The sequence below is a fragment of the Trichosurus vulpecula genome, chromosome 9 (assembly GCF_011100635.1).
Source record: "Trichosurus vulpecula isolate mTriVul1 chromosome 9, mTriVul1.pri, whole genome shotgun sequence".
Lineage (NCBI taxonomy): Eukaryota > Metazoa > Chordata > Mammalia > Diprotodontia > Phalangeridae > Trichosurus > Trichosurus vulpecula.
The window spans coordinates 184,679,548-184,695,536 of record NC_050581.1 but is presented as its reverse complement, the minus strand read 5'-3'; the positions used below and the strand labels follow the sequence as shown (position 1 = coordinate 184,695,536).

Here is a 15,989-nt window from a genome sequence, read left to right as displayed (position 1 = left end):
ATCTCTGACAGACTGTTGTATGATCTTGGGTAAGTCATTCATCTTAGGATTCTGGGCAACACTCTATTGACTCTGAGTGACAGAACAAGTGATTGACACATGGAGTTTCTCCTGGGGAGCTAAGATCCCACCTTGTGGGCTACTCCCCCTTCTCCCCTCCAAACCCCGCCCCCATACTTGACTATTTTTTTGATATGGTCATACTGAATAGTCTATTACGATCATGGGAGTGTGCTGTAATTGCCTTTTGGATTCATTCCATGGGGCAGTTTAGAGGCTTTTAATAGAGTGTTATGGTATCTCACAGTATGGAATTCACAAGGACCTTCATTTCTGCAGAATTCTACTTTATAACAAGGGACAAGGGTTGGACTTTATTGTTAACAGGGAATCCTGGATAGGAAATAATGCAGTCAAGCATCTTATCTGTGACTTACAGCTTTAGAGAATTTCTTGGGACATTGGGAAGTACAATGACTTGCCCAAACTCTCTGAGACAGTATGTATCAGAAGTGGGGCTATAAACATACTTCTCCCTGACTTTGGGGCCATCTTTCTATCCATTTCAGGCCATGTTGCATCTGCTTTATAATAAATAGTATTATAATGATATTTCAGTTTGGCCTTATGGGAGTGAGCCTGGAAAGTTGGGAGCAAGGATACAGAGCTAAGATTCAAGATCCTGAATGACCTGTGTTCTATTTTACCTTCCTAGTTCCTGTATTATCTTTGGGTAACTGGTTAGCCATGGAGGCCAAAGAAACTGGTGAAAGTAATCAAATGATTTGTTTTTATCAACATGGTACCACAGGCCATTTGGACTGATCTTTTTTAGGGACCAACCCAGGGGTTTCCATATCAAGTACACTTGGCCTCAAGCCATCTTCCTAACTCTTTGAGGCCCCTGTCTTCTTGACCTAAGGCTAGGCTGATGACTCATTAGCACTAAGAGAAGGATTATTCATAAAGCTCTAAATCAGGGGATTCTCTGATGTGTAGAAAACCACACTTGTCATGCAGGCTCACAATCACACAAGCTCACCAACTTTTCCAGGGATGGGGCATGGGTGGGGGAGAAGAAAGACAAGGAAGGAAAGACTTGTTTTTTAATGTACCATATGCTCAATGTGGTTTTGTTGGGACTAACATAACATTTAATTGTCATAAATTGAGTTGATTTTGTAAAAACAAACAAATAATAGTTAATGCAAAAGTAAGTTGAAATAGTCTGATACCAAAGGAGACCAAACAACTTGTTGCTTTATTATTTTTTTTCCATATTTTAACAGTTTATTTAGAGTAAAGGTGTGCATGACTCATGATAGGCTTGTTCTGAAACTGACCACCTGCAATCTTAGTTGGATAGTTTGAGTTCACCCTATACTACCTAATACAAGTTGTAAACCATCTACAACCTCTCATGCCATGCAACTCTCCTTGTCTTTGTTTTTCCATCAGTTTTCCACAGGGGATACTGCCATTTACACTTTAGGTAGAAACTACTAGAGCATGTTGCTTGGCCCTCATTCTTGTTAAATGTTGAGCCTACTGACTTTTACAGTGATGCATCTCTGATGATAGTTATCCTTAATGTGATTTTTTCTTCACAATCCTTTGTTGGTAATATTATATCTACTCATAGCTACCATGAACCTCTCACCCACAGCCATATACTGGAAGAGGGTTGATGTTAAAGAGATGGGAGAAGCTTGCAATTTGAGTTGGAGGAAGATGAAAAACAAAGCATAATTTTTCAGTATGTTCATATTACTTTTTTACTCCAACTTACTTTTGGACCCAGGTTACTATCCATTTGTGGTATTCTTTACACTATATATACTAATGGATGAACTGTTTTTCTTTTAATCCAACTGCATATCATAGGCAAGAAAAATACACTTTCTTGTTTTCTGATAATTAAGTAGAAAGCTTCTGAGAGGTTATGGGGTTCACTTCATTCAGATCACAGATTTATAAATGAAAGGGAGCTTAGAGGTCATTAAGTCCATGAGGAGATGGCAGTGTTTTAGAGCTTGATGTGACTCAGCACAAAGCCGTGAGAAAGCAGGTGCATCTGGAAGATCTCAGCATCTTTCAGGAGTTCTCTTTCTATTTGAATTTCTTGATATTCCATGAACAAGTCACTCCATATCTTGACTCTGGGCATTTTCTCTGGCTGTCCCCCCATCTCTGCAATGCTCTATTTATACCTACTGGCTTCCATGGCTTTCTTTAAGTCCCAGTTGAAATCCTACCTCCTACAGGAAGCCTTTCCCAACCCTTCTTAATTCCAGTGCCTTCCCTATATTAATCATTTCCTACTTTTTTTCTGGAGATCATTTGTTTGAACATATTTGTTTGCTTCTCTCCTCCATTAGATTGGGAGCTCTTTGAGGAAAGGATTATCTTTTGTGTCTTTTTGTCTCCTTAGTGCTTAGTGCAGTGCCTGGGACTAATAAATGCTTATTGACTTACTGATTGTCCTAGACAACCTCCATGACACTGACAAACACTTTTTGCAGGTACCATTTTGTCCTACCTTACAGTCAAAAAACACTAAGTGCAGTGGGGATCAGATGTTCTCTACCTCTTTTAATCAATTGTGTCATGGTAAAGATGTTGCTGGCTCTAATAAATTGTTTGAAAAATCTCCTGTTCCCTGCCCCATACCTTTATCAAGGATGGTCTTGATATATGTTTAGATTATTCTCACAAAGAATTTGTAGGCATGGAAAAACTAGTTAAATGGGCTGGGAGTCCTTGACATTTTATTCAACTTTTTTCATTATTAGTATGTGATTCCCCACCCCAAGCATTTAGTATCCTTCCATCTTGCAGATATTTTAAGAATCTATTCCTCAGTGCCCTCAAAATTATGCTGACTCTGGACTTCCTCTGTGTATACTTGATCTAGTCCAGTTACTCTAACTTTTTTCTTTAGTGTTATGTCTAATTCCTTAAGAAATACCCCAGGGATGGTGATGTTAGGTTTCAAATATGATGGCTTCACTGTCATAGAAAAGAAAATAATTTGTTATAGAAATCTTGACAGATCTTTTCTTTTTTGTCCTTTCTTGTTTTCTGCCTTCCAATTTCAACTTTAAATAAGAATGATTTTTCTTACTGGACTTTGTTGCTAAGCCTTTATTTACTTGGTTTTCCTACTATTACTTCTCTTTATATCATGAAATAATACTAATAATTTTCTACCATATTAGTTTATAGTCTAAATGTTGACCTTGGTTACCATATCTTTCTATTTGGCAAGGACATCAAATGTTTGTTGGCTAAGGGGCATTCTAGGCTCTTTTGGTTTCTTTGCTGTGGTAAATGATTGATATAAATGGTGATAGTCTACAATGTTGTCTATTCTATTATTTGTTTTTCATCATTCCATATCAATTTCTTGTTTAAAGAGGTCAAGTTGCATTGGCCTTGATTATGAAATAGCATTTCTATTCTTATAGTTCAGTATTCATTTTGATCTTAACTCTAACATATAAATAATCTATACAACAAAAGAACTTTTACAAATCACCAAGGGATGGGTAATCCATATCTTCCTTTGCGTTAGAATATAACCAACCTCGTTTTTGATTGTATGATGTTTTGTGTTTGTGCCATGTCTGAGCCCTTCTTACCTTTTTTTTGAATAAAACATTACTGATATATAGGCATGAAGTCCCTGAATGGTCTACAAACCTTTATCCTCTCTCATTTCTTATTTCTGAACCATGTTTTTCTGCATGGTTTTTGCCATCCTATTCCATTCCCACCTTTGTGTTGAAATCACAGAGTATTGCGTAATATGCTGATTTAAGTTGGAGGGCTATATTACAGTCTTTGGTTTTCTTATCCTCAATGGTAGGTATTATGGCAGCTGCAATTAATTTTTTGAAAGGCTGATCATGAACAACGCAATGGAATATGACCCAGTGTCTCATGACTCAGTGGTTCTTGTTGTCTCTGGATAAATGATAAAACCAACTCCTTTACTTGGCTCTCAAAGAGAACCTCTGTGTCCTCCTTCCATTTAGCTGCCATTTCCTTTTGCCTTCTGGGTTTATTTGCAGTGATGCTGTTAAGACTGATGATTCATTTTCTTCAGTATTATGTCCCACCACTGGTCCCTGGAAAAAGATCTCTCATTGAGAGAACCCATAGCTAAGTTAATGCATAGGCATCATCTAAAAACAGATTTTGGGTACTTTCTGCATCCTTTTTATACCACTGTGCCATCATTACTGTAAAAGTATGAGGGCTTACCACATCTACCTCTTGACATCATGCAGATGATTGTGGCAATGGACACATTTCATTTTCTACTATTTGTACCCTAATGAGAGGCTATACATTCTCCCTGACAGAGAAAAGTCTATATGGCGTAGAGTGCACTAAACACCCATTCATTACACTCATCAATATGTAGTAAGTTTATCAGTATCCACATGGTATTAAAGCATCAGGTTTGGTACATACTGTCCTACTGTTCATTAGGCCTGTCTTATGTCTTTGTTGAGTATGATCCTTCTCATGGTCCCACTCATGTTGCGAGGGAACACTAACTAACCATACTGAAGGTGAAGTACACACTAAACTTGGAGATTCTGGAATGATTTGCCCAGGCAAGGTGGCTTATACACTAGGATCTATCCCCTCCCACCCCCCAAAAAGGTCTTCCACAAAGAACTTTGGATTTTTATTGGGTGGGCAACTTATAATAATATATTTACCATCCTAGATCATTCTGAAATAAGCAGACTTATTATGATGCATATGTCAGATCATTTCTAGAACAAGCAGTAATATGAAACCCACAAGATGGGTTGGCAGTCCTGATAATTCTTACCACACATAACAGCTTGGTGTTGGTTAGAAAGTTATAGTCAGAATGGTTCTTAGTCATGACTTTCCTGGTAAGGGTAGGGAGTTGTGCAGTGACATAACCTTAATACTATAGTTCACAGAATAGTATAAAATAGTATAAAAGTATCTTTTTAAAGCGTTTTAAAAATATCTTATTTAGTTTTTTTAGTATTTTAATAGTATAAAACAATATGTTTATAATTTACTACCATGAAATAATTTAGATTTTGGAGAGAATTTGACTGGTTCTTCTCTACCTAGCATGTACACAAGAAAACTCAGTTGGATATTAACTACTCAATTGAATTCTGGAAAAATAAAAGTGTAGGATATGTGAACAGATGGACCTAGATATGTTTGACTCAGTATTTTCCTTTTCATAATCGACTAGCCAACAAGTTGTTTTTTTACCTTGCACAGTTTAGCATCATATTGACATTCAATGATCTTAGATCAATGGTCAATCTTATCGATCTAAGATAAGTTTTAGATCAGTGGTCATTGATTTGAAACAGAAAGGATCTTAGGGGCCATTTAGTGCAACACACTCATTTCACAGATGATCAGTTGATACCCAGGGAAGTTAACTGAGTTGCCCAAGGTCACACAGGTGGTAAATGAGAGATGTATGATATGAACCCATATCCAGTATTCTTTCCATCATAGCATTTATAGATCTGATTTAACTTAGCATTTTATGTAGCTCAGTGGTTGGGCCTGGGAATCACCTCACAAATTAGGATAATATATTTTATAATATTGAGTTCCCTAGTATTGAGTGGGAGACAGTAACGCTAGGTAATGCCCATTGTCATCTACACAGTTTGTAACTCACTGCACTAAAGTGCTATTGCAAATTCCTTATTTTCAAATTATATCATTAACTCTCCACTGGATACATACTGAGCAGTCTAATTTCTCTTGGCATATTCAATTCTCTCTCTTTGCTCAGCTGAACCACTTTCGTAAAATGCAGGAACATATTATACATTTATGATGATCCCTGCAGACACCCCCCTCATACACATTGCTGACCCAAAGGGCTGGTTAATAGCCTTTCTCTCTGCACTTATAGGGCATTGACCTAGACTGACAGATTTTTTTAATTTAAAATTTTCCAATTAATAAGCATTTCTTTTCCCACTCCTGCCTATTCCCACTGAAAAGCAAGACCAAATCATCACCATCGTCATCATCAACACCAACAACAACCAAACCAAACCAACCCTTTTTAACAAGTATGCAAGGTCGAACCAAACAAATTTCACCATTGGCCGTATCCAAAAATGTATGACTGATGGAGACATCTGGAGGTAACTTCTGAATTCCAGCAATGATTAGCTACTGGCTGGCAAAGGTAAAGCTATCATCTCCAGGGCAGAGGGCATATCTATTTTCCAGTGTTTTCTTAATACTATTTTAATAATGTATCCTTCTCCTGTTTGGAGAGCAGCAGCATAGTCCTTAGCTCTTGTAAGAGTCTTCCCCCATCCTTCTCTTTTGTTGCCCCCCCTCCAAATTTCTAGGGTCGACAAATATTAAAAACCCATTTTTCATCTCATGTCCAATCTAGCAGGAAACTCCCGTATTCAGAGCATAGTTTAAAAAACATTAGATTGAACAAATAAAGTGTGGTGAACTTTTAAATAGAAATCAGACACATCCCTGGGATTTTCTTTTAACCGCACACCTTCAAAGAAATTATATTTTTACTCCCAGCAAATTACCTAGGAGAAAAAAATGACAAGAGTAATCTATTTTTTTCACAGCTGGTCGGTTGGCCAGGGTTTCTCATCAAGGAGTACATGCTGTTTGCTCCCCAGATGGACAGGCTGGATGAGCTACAAATCCACCGAGCCTGGGACACAAGGTAGGAATTATACCGCGGGCGCTTTTAATCTTGCGCAGTTCTGCACACTGGTAATTGCAAGTGGCCCATTTCCAAATGAGCCTCTGTTGGGACAATATCCTATATCTTGTCAGAATGAGTCCCATTAAATCCTCAGCTGGAATTAGACCAAAAACTTGTAATAATTACGGGAAACTTATTAAAAGTTGAAGCCCTAGACTGTGATGGGGAAACACTTAAACACCATTAACAGTAATTGGAATCTCCCTCATTTTTTCCCTGTTTTCCATCAAGCCTTGTTGATGGCCAAGCAAAGAAAGACAAAACAGGAAGGTGGGAAAGAAAACGTCTAAGTCTTAAATAGGATAATTGCCTTTTGTTTCAGGACTAAGTCTAGGGTGAGTGCACTGGATGCCTCTGGAGGCTGACTGAGGAAACTCCAGGGCATTCATGATAGTCCTAAAACCTTGGAGGGCCAGAAGCTCACTTTGGGCAGGCTGTGTCTGCTTTGGGCCAGGTTCCTCCTCCTGCCCAGTGGAGCAGAAATTTCTACTCCAGGAAAAATACCAGAAACCATGCCTAGGACATGTGGCATGAAGTATGTTATATGTGGGGGTGGGGATAAGAAAGGAGGAAGTTACTTTAGCTCTCTGCTCTGGGCTGATTTCTATTTTAATTATTCTTGCAAACTGAATGCTAAGCTCTGCCACATCCTAGTTATGGCTCTGCTAACTAATACTTGTGTCCTGAACTTTTCTGAAAACATGGATCCTATGCTTGGAGAATAGGGACTAGATTGACCTGTGGTCAATACAGGGAACTCCTAGGAAAGGAATCTCCCTCCACCTAGGTAGATAGCACCTTCTAACCTTAGAGAATTGCCTAAAGCAACCAGTAGATAGGTTATGTGACTTGTACATAGCCAGGGTCACATAGCCAGGATGTGTCAGAAGTAGGACTTGACCCCTTGTCTTCCTGGCCTGAAGAAAACTCTCTCTCTCTCTACTATGCCACATTGCCTCTTACACATCCTCCATACTGGCTTTCTTTATTTGATTCTCCATCAAACACTTAGCACTACTTTTCTGGTGACATCATGGATAGGAAAGCAATTAGATGTATGTACATGGAAATCTGCTCTCTTCCAAATAAATCTCATGATCCTTCCAGACTCAGAGAGTCACCCTGGGGTGGAGGACCTCAGCTGTTTCATACATTGCCGTGGAAAGAATAATGTACAGCTGGCTAAGCTGGATGTACCCAGTCTGAGAGAGGGATGCCAGATACTCTGCCTTCCTGAACCTGCAACAGCCCAAAGACTGTTATATGCAAAGATCCAGAGACCTCTCTAGCTTTATTCTTGCTATCAATGTCCTTACATGTTCCTGCTCCTGTATGCCTTCTATTATACCATGTCTCTTTCCTTTTGTGAGTAAAAACAGACTTGACTCCTCTCATCAATGCAAGGTTCAAAGACAGCTCCAAAAGACTCATGATGGAAAAAGCTATGTACATCCAGAGAAAGAACTGTGGAGTCTGAAGGCAGATCGAGGCAAACTTTATGTTCTCTTTTTTTCCTTCTTTTCTCATGATTCATTCCATTGGTTATAATTCTTCTTTACAACTGTTCTTTTATGTAAATAAGTTCAATGTGAAGGTGTATGTAGAACCTACATTGGATTACATGCCACCTGGGGGGGAGGAGGGGGGAGGAGAGGGAGGGAGAGAAAATCTGGAACCCAAAAAACTGTGGAACTGAGTGTCATAAACTAAAAGTAAAAATAAATTTATTATAAAAAAAAGAAATAAGGGGTTATTGCTTTGTGCATTCCTGGCCTGACTCCCTTGCAAAGAGCTCTTCTAAATTCCCAATTCCTGTTACATACAGATGGGGGTAGGCTAATGTCATAAACAGGGGCCAAGTGTACCTCTCTATTCAACCACTGGCATGCATTTTCCTAGACCAGTCTTCTTTCAGCTTTCCTTTGCTATATCATCTCGTTGTCGTTTGGCCTCCAAAAGTTCCTGCTTCTCCTTGTCCATGAATTCTTAACCGGGAGTCCATGGGGAGATCTCAGGGAGTCTGTGAACTTGGATGAGAAAAATCTTATTTCTTTATTTTCACTAACTCTTGTCTTCCTTTGTAATCTTTTGTGGGATTTTTATGTATTTAAAAACATTATTATTAGGAAGGGTTCATTGGCTTCACTAGATTGCCAAAGATGTGCCCAGGACACAAAACAAGATAAGAATCCCTCAGTAGGTCCTGGGAGGGAGGAGAAATTGATTTGAAATTTTCACTTGAAGTGGTAAAGTAGAAATAGACTTGGATTTGAAGTCTAAAGAATCTTAGGTTAAATTGAGAAAATCTATGTTAATATTTGTAAAACATTTTGTAAAACTTAGTAAAGGACACATATTTCTGTGAAATGAAGGTCTTGAACCACATTTCTCTAAGGCCCATTCCCAGCTATAAATCCCAGGATCCTCAGATTTAGAGAGCTCCAATTACAAAGCTTTTTGGGCAAGTCTCTCTGTACTTCAGCTTCCTAGGAAATGTCTAAGGTCCTTCCCCGTACTAGACCATAAGATATTTTAAGTAGGTGATGTCTGAGGTCCTTGCCCACTGTAGACCATAAGATAATTTTAACTAGGTGATGTCTGAGGTCCTTGCCCACTCTAGACCATAAGATAATTTTAAGTAGGTGATGTCTGAGGTCCTTCCCCACTCTAGACCATAAGATAATTTTAACTAGGTGATGTCTGAGGTCCTTGCCCACTGTAGACCATAAGATAATTTTAAGTAGGTGATGTCTGAGGTCCTTGCCCACTCTAGACCATAAGATAATTTTAAGTAGGTGATGTCTGAGGTCCTTCCCCACTCTAGACCATAAGATAATTTTAACTAGGTGATGTCTGAGGTCCTTGCCCACTGTAGACCATAAGATAATTTTAAGTAGGTGATGTCTGAGGTCCTTGCCCACTGTAGACCATAAGATATTTTAACTAGGTGATGTCTGAGGTCCTTGCCCACTGTAGACCATAAGATATTTTAACTAGGTGATGTCTGAGGTCCTTGCCCACTCTAGACCATAAGATAATTTTAAGTAGGTGATGTCTGAGGTCCTTCCCCACTCTAGACCATAAGATAATTTTAACTAGGTGATGTCTGAGGTCCTTGCCCACTCTAGACCATAAGATATTTTAACTAGGTGATGTCTGAGGTCCTTGCCCACTCTAGACCATAAGATAATTTTAAGTAGGTGATGTCTGAGGTCCTTCCCCACTCTAGACCATAAGATAATTTTAACTAGGTGATGTCTGAGGTCCTTGCCCACTCTAGACCATAAGATATTTTAACTAGGTGATGTCTGAGGTCCTTGCCCACTCTAGACCATAAGATATTTTAACTAGGTGATGTCTGAGGTCCTTGCCCACTCTAGACCATAAGATAATTTTAAGTAGGTGATGTCTGAGGTCCTTGCCCACTGTAGACCATAAGATATTTTAACTAGGTGATGTCTGAGGTCCTTGCCCACTGTAGACCATAAGATATTTTAACTAGGTGATGTCTGAGGTCCTTGCCCACTCTAGACCATAAGATAATTTTAAGTAGGTGATGTCTGAGGTCCTTCCCCACTCTAGACCATAAGATAATTTTAACTAGGTGATGTCTGAGGTCCTTGCCCACTCTAGACCATAAGATATTTTAACTAGGTGATGTCTGAGGTCCTTGCCCACTAGGATAATCTAAAGATACAAAGTGCAAATCCCTGACCAATGACTATTTCAAAGCAAGAGCCTGTCCAAATATGTTTTCTCTGAATGTGTAATTACTACTTTGAATCAATCCTGCTTCAATTTCCTCCCAGCTAGGGAGGGACCCTTTCCAAAATCACTTTCCCGGTAGTAGATGGCTTAGATTTTTTTCAGTTTATTTCCCAATGGTTCTTCTAATGAGCTGGCAGCATCCTTGCCTGGTCCCATCTGGCCATTTATCACGGAGGTCAATTGATAGGGCCCCGAGTTTTTTCAACTTTTCTAAAGGGCTTTTACTTTCTTTCTTCTTAGGGACAATTTAAAGTCTAGTTAGACTAAATACAAATAAATCAAGAAGGCAGCGGTTTGCCCTGGGAGATATTTCTTAAATACTTCAGTGGATCCATGACCTAACTGTTGTTTAATGCTTCCTCCACTAGGGCCATTAACGTATTCTTTTTTTTTCTCTTGAGTCAAAGTACGTTTATGGACGCTGAGGCCCGCCCAGCTAAGCGTCTGTTACAGGGTCAGCGGAAGCTGGCTCCCCAGTGCTGGGCACTTCGATGTTGTCTTTGTGCTGCTGTCTGATGTACTGATCCAACAAGGCAGTCAGCCGAAGGGGCTGGTGCTGCAGGAGAGAGTGGGTCTGAGATGGCAGGACAGTCAGGCCTCCTAACAGCTCCCCCTGCATCAAAGACTTCGAGGGCAGTTTGGAGTAGTTCAGGAAACCTTTATAGCTGAGGATGGTGTCATCAATGCAGCCACCAAGTAGTGGTAGGCCAGGCATGCTCTTCAAGACCTGAAGCATCTCCTTGGCCTTGGGTTCTGAGCTCACCAGCAGCATGTTATGCCCAACAAAGAGAGGCAGCAGGTTTTGGTACTTGGATTCCATCAGGAACAGCTTCAGGATTGAATTGGGAAAGACTTTCACAGAGATGTTGTGTTTCCGAAGCTGGTGCCTGACAAGGAGCTTGTCCTCAGCACTCAGGGCCACATTCTGACACACAGCAATCATTCGGTTTTTTCTGAAAACTTCTGTCACTTCCCTCCGGAGCAGTCAATTCAAGCCCCAGGAGGGTGCGGGACGTGAGGGCAGACAACGTGGGGAAATGGCAGGTTTGGGGGGGATATACTGGGTCAGTGCCATCAGCTTCTGTAGCTCAAAGTTCATAGGTCGAAAATGTCGGGTGACAGCTTTGGAGCCATGGCAAACAGTCTGGATGGTGGGCAGCTGGCCAGTTCGGGCCGGAGCCGGCGACCCAGGACTTCAACCACGGCCCCGCCATCTTCACCAGAGGTTCGTACAGGTCCCCATTAACACATTCTTACCTGAGCAATTCTTCTCCATGTTCTTCCATAAATGCCCCATGAAGGATCTACTTAACATGCAGGGGCCTCATCTGAGGCTTTTTATCATCTGAGCATGGAAGATCCTTTTATATTTTGTTGATTAGCACATAAGTACAGTGCCATTTCCTTAATAAATGCTTGTTAACTGACTATTAAAAATTCCATTCCATATGATAAAACACTGCCTTATAGGTTCTTCTGCAACAAGGTGTCTGTATTGTACTATCTTGCAAGATTCTTTCGTCAATCGTTTTCTAATTTTTAATGGCAGGTAAGATTTCAGACAAAGACATGTTTGCCAAAGGTATCTGCCAGTGTCATAGAGGATGCCCAGTGGACAGTCCAAATAAAAAGGTGATTCCTTCCAAAGAGTGAGGTCCTTCAGATGCTCCAGTTGGTGCATGACATTCTGCTGATTGAATTAAGACCTCAGAATATTGCATGTTTTTCTAAGTGAGATTTACAACTACTCAAAAGAATTCAGGCTAATGATCCACAGCGGAAAATAGAATGGACGAAAAACAATTATTGTCCTGACATGGAGCAGCCAAAAGAGACTTCACAAAGCTCGTTCATTAAAAACTCTCATGTACTTTACTCATAGGACAATCCCTTCATGCTTTTCCCCCCTCATCTTTTTTTTCCTTTTAATATTCTGTGGACCCCAGCACAATGTTCAGTCCATCCTGACCACCACTGGACCATTCAGTCCATTACTGACCCATTTCTTTATATTTGTTCTTTAACTATACATGCACACACATATACATATTTATTTACCATTTATTTTTGTATCACCCTAATTTCCAGATAGATTCCTTCTCTTCCCTCAACTCAGAGAACCATCCCTAGGAAAAAAGAATGAAATAAAAGTTTACAAAGTAGTTTAGTAATACTAAGCTGCACATGAACTTGAGTCTGACGTTATATGCAACAGGCCCCATCTCCAAATTACCTCCTTTCTTTTCGATGACTTTCCTCCCATTTGTGATCTGCAAGTCCTGCATGGTGAGAGATTTCATTTTCCAGTGTCCAGTGGGAAACTCTCCTAAGGTGATTTGAATCAAAGCCCTAGAGACTCATCAAGGGATAAGGAGTACAGAAAACTTCAATATTTGGGTTAATTTGGGGAAAAGTCATTCTGACTTAGTCACAAGTCTACCTCTGAGGCCTGCTAATTATGTGTCCATGATGGACAAGTCTCTCTCAGTTTCCTCATCTGTAACATGGGAACAATGATGATGGTGATTCCTGTAGGACCTACCTCCCAGAGTTGTTGCAAGGATATCACGAGACGATCTATGAACCAACAAACATGTACTGCCTATTACGTGTAAGGTATTACCCTAGGTACTGGAAATGCAAAGACAAAAATGACAGCAGTTCCTACTTTCCAGGAACTTAGGGTCTCTCTTGGGATAATATCATAAAGAAATTTTAAAGCATTGTAGAAATGTCAGCTATCATTATTGCAAACCTTTTTAAGACCTGGCTGAATTGCTTCCATAAAGTCATTTTAACCAGTAAGCCTCCCAAATAAAAGTCTTGCTTTATCTTTATGAACATAGATTTAGAGATGGATGGGGCCTTGAGTGACTTGCCTATGGTCCCTCAGCCAACATGTTATAGGATCTTAGCGTCAGAGATTTGTAGCTGTAAGAGACTTTGAAGGTCATTGAATCCAATATCCTCATTATACAGCTGAGGACGCTGAGACCAAGAGAGGTAAAGGGTTTGCCTGAGGTCACAAGGTAGTATGCAGTAGAACCAGGATTCAAACTCAGGTCCTCCAAATATATCACTTTCTCTCTGCTGCAGCAAGCCATCACCTGTTCTGAGTTACACTTATTTGCACCCCAGCTAATTTCCTTTAAAAATACTTTCTTGTTTTAAATAAGCTGGACACGGTGCCTTAAATCTTGCTTCCATTTTCACTTGCTTAGAAAGACTGCCCCTCTAGCCTCTCATTCTACAGAGGTGAGCCCAGCTTAGTTAAATTTTATGCAAATTCTTAATGAGCAAATTTGAGTTAATGGGTAACTGGGCAGCTAGGTATCACAGTGGATAGAGTGCTGGGTCTGGAGTCAGGAAGACTCATCCTCCCAAGTTAAGATCTGCTTCAGACACTTGCTAGCTGTGTGACCCTGGGCAAGTCACTTAACCCTGTTTGCCTCAGTTTACTGAACTGTAAAATGAGCTGGAGAAGGAAATGGCAGAGCACTCCAGTATCTTTGCCAAGAAAACCCCAGATGGGGTCACAAAGAGTTGGAAATGACTGAAATGACTCAACAACAACACGAGTAGCTAGGTTTAGAGGTGATTTGTTTTCCCCTCTTTTAGGGAAATAGTACAATTAAGAGGTGACACCACAAAATTGCACTGGTAGCTTTGGAATGGCGGAAATACAATGAAGCTCAGGAGAGAAGGCTGACAGGCCACATCATGCCAGTTCACTGTCAGAAACAAATGATAAGAATTATAGTCTGTACGAAGCAAGCTTTTATTGACTATAAGCTCATTAAAGGCAAGGATTATTTCCATAGACTTTTTATTTCCGGAGCCTAGCACAGTGCCCAGCACATAGTAAGTGTTTAACATATTACCTGCTTAAGCCAAAGTCGGTGCTAAATAAATTCTTTTTGACTTGTACCAACTTCCAGTGGCAGTGGGAAACCCAATATAGGAGGGTCTAGTGCAATACTAACTGAGGCTGATGGTATGGTCTTCCATTTAGATCTAGAAGGACCTACCTAGTCCAACCCCCTGAATTTAAAGATGAGGAAATAGAGGCCCAGACAGATAAAGGGCCTTAGCCAAGGTCACACGGGTCACAGCTGGGGGGCTGGGATTTGCAGCCCTATTGCACTAGAATGAAGGCTGTCACCCTGGAGGGCTAATTTATTTATTTGGAAAGGTGAGGAGAGGTGGTAATACGCAGGGCAGAGGAGGCTATGTCTAGGCGGAAGGGAATTCAGAGATCAGCAGGTCACATCCCGAGTAATTTCTTCTTCTGAAAGCCATTTTAGCCAGTGCTTACCATATTTCTCTCTCCAAATCCTGCTTCTTATTCAGGCTCCTGACTCTCTGCTCCACTACTGCAGCATCTCCCTGAGTTCTGCCATGTGATATTAGAGGACTCTGGGGCCTCATTGCTTTTCTAGTTGCTCTGGAGATAAGGTGGTGGAATGACTGTACTTTTTATTTAGGTCTAAACACTCACAAAAGCATCTTGTCAGAGCCCATCTGGGACTTGGCCCAAATTTCCCTCCTTTGGACCCCAGGCCTGCTTCAGATGTAGATAAAGTTCCTAGCCTTCTGGCCCCTTGCTTTGAGCCTGCTGGGCCCTCTTTTCCTGGCTGACAGTTGGCTCCTGACGCATTCCTTTGCCCTGGTTTCTAGTGCCTGCTTCATGGTTCTATTGTGATGAATCCCAGGGTGGCTGTTTGACCCTGGCCTGAACTGGTGCTTGGTTTTGCCTCCTCTCTCGTTTTTCTTTTTTATTATCAACTTAGTGATCATTAACAAACACAGACATTTCAATTTACAAAGAACAGAAAGGAGGAGGATGATGTATGTAACTGAACCTCTGTTCCATATGACACTGCATATTCTTCAATTGCCCGAGAAAGAACTCTCACAGACTCTTGGGATGAGGCAGTAAGACTTAGCAAAGAGATGGCTGGATTTGGACTTAGGGGACCTGCCATTTGTTACTAGTGTGAGTTTAGGTAAGGCAAGTGCTCTGAGCCTCAGTTTCATCATCTGTCAAAATGAAGGCATTGGATTAAATAACCCCAAGGTCCTTCCCAGCTCCGAATCAATGATTCTGTGAGTCTGACACTAACTGGGGACCAGATGGTGACCTCTTCCAGAAAAGAGATTTAAGAACAAAATGACACACAATAGACAGAGCTCTGGAAGCAGAGCCTGGAATTCAAATCTTGTCTTAGGCGCTCACTAGCCGTGTGACCCTGGATTAGTCATTTCAACTCTATTGAACCTTAGTTTCTTCATGTGTAAAATGAGGATCATAATACTTGCACTATTAGCTTAATATGGTTATTGTGAAGAACGTAATTTGAGAAAGCCTGATAGACCAGCTTTGGTCTTATCTTGCTGGGGATCAGGTCTCCTCTCTACTCCCTAGACATCTCCTCCTCCTTCC

The 15,989-nt window shown here is 40.5% G+C and overlaps 1 pseudogene; it reads right to left on the bottom strand.

The window, feature by feature from the left end:
- Positions 1-10,982: 10,982 nt before the first annotated feature.
- On the bottom strand, positions 10,983-12,831 carry LOC118832314 (annotated as a pseudogene).
- Between the last annotated feature and the right edge of the window lie 3,158 nt (positions 12,832-15,989).